Raw genomic sequence first — 5,723 nt, forward strand, 5'->3', positions numbered from 1 at the left:
CTCGCTTACCGTCTCGACCCCTCCCCCCCACTGCTCAAGAGAGTGGCTCGGGACACACGACCACCGCAGGGGTTACCCGAGAGGACTCGCTGGGGACGGGAAGCGATGCCACCGCTCGGCCTCGGGCACCTGAGGGACAACCTGGAGCGCTCCAGGGGCACCACAGAGGGCCAAGGCGAGACACGCTCGCACCCCGGCGAGGGGATACGTGGCGTGGCGGCGGGGGCAGCCCTCCCCCCCCGCGGGGGAGGGCCGCTCGCGAGACAAGACGCCGAGCAGGCGAGGAGGCGAGAGGTGTCTGCCGCGTCACAAGACCCCGGCCCCGCCGACACCACGAGGCACGGGAGACCGAGGTCGGGCCGGAGTCCGCACCCCTTCCTTGCCCCCGCCACCCACGGGCGGTGGAGGAGAGGCGAGGGGCCCGCAGGCAGAACGAGAAGAGAGGCCACGTTCACCATGAACGTCCCGTCCCTCGTCTGGCGCGGCTTAGGCCCGGCCCGGGAGAGCATGACGTCACCACATCGGTCAGGTGAGCGAGCGAGCGAGCGAGCCATGGGGCAGGGAAGCCCCAGAGCCAGAGGGGAGGGCCCGGCGAGGACAACCACCAGAGGAGGGCCTGCTTCAGCCTCGCCAGGCGCCACCCACTCCTCGTTCCTCTACGAGGAGAGTGGCCAACGACCCCAGGCGGAGAATGCCTGACACGCGGCACGGAGCCTGTGAGGGTGGGGTCGTGCCGGCCACCACCGGGTGCCTGCGGCAGGGAGCGCACGGGGTAAAAGACCCACGCCGCCAGCTCACCCCACCGCCCTCGGGCCACCAGAGACCGGAGGCGGCACCACGGGCCACGTCAGCCGGACGCACACACGAGAGCCGGCGCGCAGGCCCGAGCGGGCGGCTCAAGTGTCAGAAGCAGAGTCGGCTTCTACCAGGCCAGGGCTCACGCAGAGACAAAGCCCAAGAGCCCCACACGCGTCCGGAGACCCAACACTCGGTGACAGACACCGAGAAAGACCGTGTCAGCACCTATCTGCTGGCAGAAAATGCCCAACACGACAGAAAAAATGACAGCGCCCGGAAACGGGTCGGGTCCACGATTTGCAGGGGGGGCCCCGGGACCTCGGTCCGGCCACCTGCCCCCAGCCCTACCCCCATAAATGGCAGCCCCGAAGCTCTCGGGGGCCATCTGATCGACCGGGGGGGGGAGGGGGAGGGGTTGAGGAGGAGGAGGAGGAGGAGGAGGAGGAGGAGGAGGAGGAGGAGGAGGAGGAGGAGGAGGAGGAGGAGGAGCAGTGGGAATGGGAAGGGACGAGAGGGAGACGGGATCGGGCCGGGGACGCCCTGCCCGTTTCTCGCCCGCGTGGTCGGGGACTCGGGGAGATGCCACAGAGGCGCCTCCGAGGAGAGGGCCCCCCACGAGGGACCGCTCCCGAGCACCGGGCCGGGGAAAGCCTGCCTCCCCCACATCCCTCGCAGGACGCCCCCGTGCCGGTCCCCGAGTCCGGATGAAGTCTCGGTCCCTCAAATGCCACCGGAACCCACGCGGGCAGACTTACGGGCCGGGGGGCGCCCTCCCTGGCCTCCCGCGCCAACAGGGGCCGGCCCAGCCACGTCTCCGGGTCCATCGGGACTCAGAAAACATTTCATCCAAGGAGGCGCCTCCGACGACCGGGAACCCCAGCGCGCCCGTCCCCGGCCTCACCGCACTGGGCCCGGGCCGCTCCTCGCCTCGGGACCAGTCGTCCAAGGGACACAGACGAGGGCCGGACCACCTAGCCGCCGGCGGCCCGGGCGCGGGACACCCCGTCCCTTTCCCCCGCGGCGGCACGGCGCAGGCCGTGTCCGATCGGCTCGGGTCGGTCCCCGCGGCTGCAGGGGCACAGGCGGATGCTGGTCGACCAGGCCAGGCCACACGGCTTCCCCCTACACACGAGATCCCGGGAGCGCGGCGACAGCCACCCCCTCATCAGCCTGCGAGTCCAATCTGCGCCGAGAGCAGGACGCGCCCGCGGCTCAGCGCCACGGGGACTGTCACCGCCGGTGTCGCCAGCCTCCCCGAAGTCTGCCTCGGGCCCCGCCGCCGAGCCCCATCCCTTGCCGAGGTCGCCGACGCTCGGGAGAAGAGGGACGATCTCAAGAGCGGCAGCCAGATGGCGCCCGACAGCCGTCGCCAACGTCCCCGGAACCGATCCCGACCGCCGGCCGCCCAAACGCCCGAGCCCGTCCCGGGCTGAGGCGCCGGGCGGCCGGCCGGCGCGACCCCGTGGCGTCCGCCTCGGAGCCCGCTCACCCTCGTCACGGCACGGCACGGCACGGCGGCATGAGGAGACGCGACGCGACGCGACGCGACCCACCCCGGCAGCAGATCAGGGCGGGGAGGACGGAGGGAGCCGGGGTTTGGCAAGACACGGCCGGCCGGGCGGGCGGCTGCCGCGAAGGGGACGCGCTCCCCACGCGATTCCCCGGGCGGGGGAGATCACACGGACACGCCGGCGGGTGGCCCAGAGCGACCAGGACGAGATCCCGGGTTCCCGGCGGCGGGGGGGTGGGGTCGGTGGGAAGGGGAGGAGGGAAACAGGGAGGGAAGGCGGGGGCTGGCAAACCGAAACCAGGCGAGCGCTCCGAGAACAACGCAGGAATCGGCTTTGGAGTCCGTCCTCTCGAATGCAGGAGGTCTTTTGAAAGCAGACAGGCAAAGCCCAGAAGCTAGAAAAGAAAGGATGAAGACCGTCAACCCCATCGAAGTGGAAAGAAAAATCGATCTCGGCACAGATCGCGACAAAGCCCAAAGACAACAAATGGGCGCGTGGGGAAAACGCACTCGCGGTCGGTCGTGAGAACACGGACGTCAGCACGGCTGACCACAACCACAGGGAGGAGGAGGAAAAACAAAAAAATGCGGGCGGCGGTTGGGGGGGGGGGGGCGAGTCGATAGCCACCCGCTCGGTAAATCGAGGTTCAGTGCATCTACACAGAACAACACTGTGCATGGGCATCCGCGTGTCTGTGTGTGCATGTGTGCCCGTGTCTGTGTCTGTGTGTGTGTGTCGGTGTGTGTGTTTGACACACAGTCACACGTGGACAGGGAAACTGTAGCCCCATGTGGAAAAAAAAAAAAACATGAAAACAAACGACAAAACCCACCACCAAAGGGAAATCAAGTTGTAGAACTTACTCTGGGGTTTTAACAAAAAACAACAACAACAACAACAAACAAACAAACAAACAAAAATGTAGAAAAAGCACCACCACAGCCCATCAGGGGTTCCTCTCCTAAACAGTCCAAGAACTCGGTCAACTCCACCTCCTAGAAGCCAACAAACCAATGATGAAACACGGGCAGGAGACCCAAACTGACTTTTTCAGTTTAAAAGGAAAAAAAAATTATTTTGTATCCAAATGGGGAAGGGGCGGGGGTGGGGGAGGATGGTGTGTAGAACTCAGCGGCAGAGTGCCTGTCCAGCACGCGCAAGGTCCAGGGTTCGACCTTCAGGACCTCCGTTCAAGCAAATAAGGAAGTCGGTGAGTCAGGCAATCACTAAGTCAGGCAACAAACCAGCAAAAGAAACGAATTACCTCCCCTCCCCGAATAAGCAAACAACAACCAAAAACAACAACAGCAACAAGAACAACAACAAAAAAAAAGCCTAAATAAATAAATATATGTAAATAAGTAAGCAAGTAAATAAATAAATAAGTAAGCAAAAACAATTTAAAAAGGGGGAAAACGCACGCATTTCTGTTTTTAAGAGATATCCAGACAGGCCCAGAACCTGGAATCACGACAGCAAGTTCCAAAAACAAGCAGAAAGTGCCTGCTTCTGACGGAACATGTGATAGAGACCACCGTTCGATGGGGCCGGGTGGGCGGGCTGGCGGGCGGACACAGAGCTATGGACTCATACCTGACAGAATCCGCTCTCCGACAGAAGACAGAAGGCAACACGGAACAGGGGTTGGCAGTGGGGGCGAGGGGGAGAGGGCAAAACGGAGGTGGAGGAAAGCCATTAGGGAATACAGGACAGAAGTCCCTCAAAACATCCCACAGGAAACTCCTGGAAGACCCGGCAGTTCCACTAAGGGCCCGCGGATGGACGAATGGACAGTGTCACGTGGTCTGGAGAGACCTACACCTTGAGGGGATGATGTTAACCAAGTGACCTAAGTCCAAGAGGGATGTTGTCACTTCGAGGCAGAATCCCCAAGACAATACGCAGGAACACATGCAAGGAAGCTGAAACAGACTCATGGATACCAAGAAGGATCAATGAGTGCAATGGGTGAGGGAGAGGAATAAGTACAAGCTTCCAGTTATCTCCAATTATTAAATACATTAATCACGGGATGTCATGGACAGCAGGGCGAGTCGAGTCAATCCATACTATTGTCATGACGCTGTCCGGTGACGGATCCGTAACCAGACTCATCGCGGTGATCATCGTGGAACATGGAAGAATCCCGAATCGCTATGTTGGACACGTGAAAACTGACATCCTATTGTCAGGTCAATTATGAGAGAGAGTAGGAGAGAGAGAGAGAGAGAGAGAGAGAGGGGGGGGGGGGAGGGAGGGAGGGAGGGAGGGAGGGAGGGAGAGAGAGAGAGAGAGAGAGAAAATTCTCACTGTCTTCCCAAAAAAAAAAAAAAAGAGTTCAAAAAGAGTTCAGTGAGATAAAGAGTGGATGTAGGTGAGGGCAATAGGTGGAGGAGCTGAAAACCACGACGGCGACACATGTGCAGCATCCCACACGGTGGCAGTGTGGTCCTATGCATGCTCAGCCGTCTCCTAGCCACCTCCAAGTTGACATCCAGGGTCATCCTTTTAGGTTTCGTGGCTGCACTTTCGTCTGTCTCGGGCAATACTCTCTCTTGATTTTCCATGGGGGAAGGGAGGTGGGGTGGCCGGGCGGGCCACACCACGACACACCGCGTCGTGCGTGACCTGGATAACAGATACACACCCGTCCACCACCCACGGGCTCCGAAATCTGTCACTGGTCACAACGCACACTTCCTCGGTCCTTTACGGAGCGATGGCGGACCGAACAGGCAGCGGCCAACTTTGCCGTGCACACAATGAGACTTCATCCCTCGTGGAAACAAACTGATGACGAGACAGCGTGGTCAGGGGGCGGGTGTCCTTTCAGGAAGACACAGTCATTGAAAGTCCTGCGCACGGGAACTGGGCCAAGGGAGATCTCCATCACCCTGCCCAACCCCGATCCAAATTCTCATTCGGGCAGCTAAGGGTCAAGGTCAAAGTTTCTTTCTTCCCGGGGCGGGGGCGGGGGGGGGTCCTTTTGGGCCTCGATGGTTGTTCAGCTGGAGAGATCACCCTTGGGCTGCACATACATTTCGGGGTGGTCCATAGGGCTCCACGACTGTCCCGCCACCAGGCAGGTGGTTCCACCTGATGAAACCGGTCTGGTCTTTCGTTCCAGGAAGACAAAGGTCCGTGGCCGAAGCCAACGAGAAACCCCGGGTGTGAGTCCGGAGCGCCACCACTCAGGAAGATGTCTAGGCGTCGGGCTCGAAGAGGCTCGGGCGGCCTGAAAAACGCATGCGGGTTCAGGTCCACTTTCCAAGCGGCCTCCACAGCAATGGGCAGGAGGAGGGTCTCGAGAGGGGGCACGGCAGTGATCTCTCTCCAGCAGATGTCCAGCTGCTCAGTCCGGCTCGGCGGGGCTTCAGGGAAAGGGCGGCTTTGGTTCTCGAGGATGCCAAGTCC

The sequence above is a fragment of the Vicugna pacos genome, unplaced genomic scaffold (assembly GCF_048564905.1).
Source record: "Vicugna pacos unplaced genomic scaffold, VicPac4 scaffold_5, whole genome shotgun sequence".
Lineage (NCBI taxonomy): Eukaryota > Metazoa > Chordata > Mammalia > Artiodactyla > Camelidae > Vicugna > Vicugna pacos.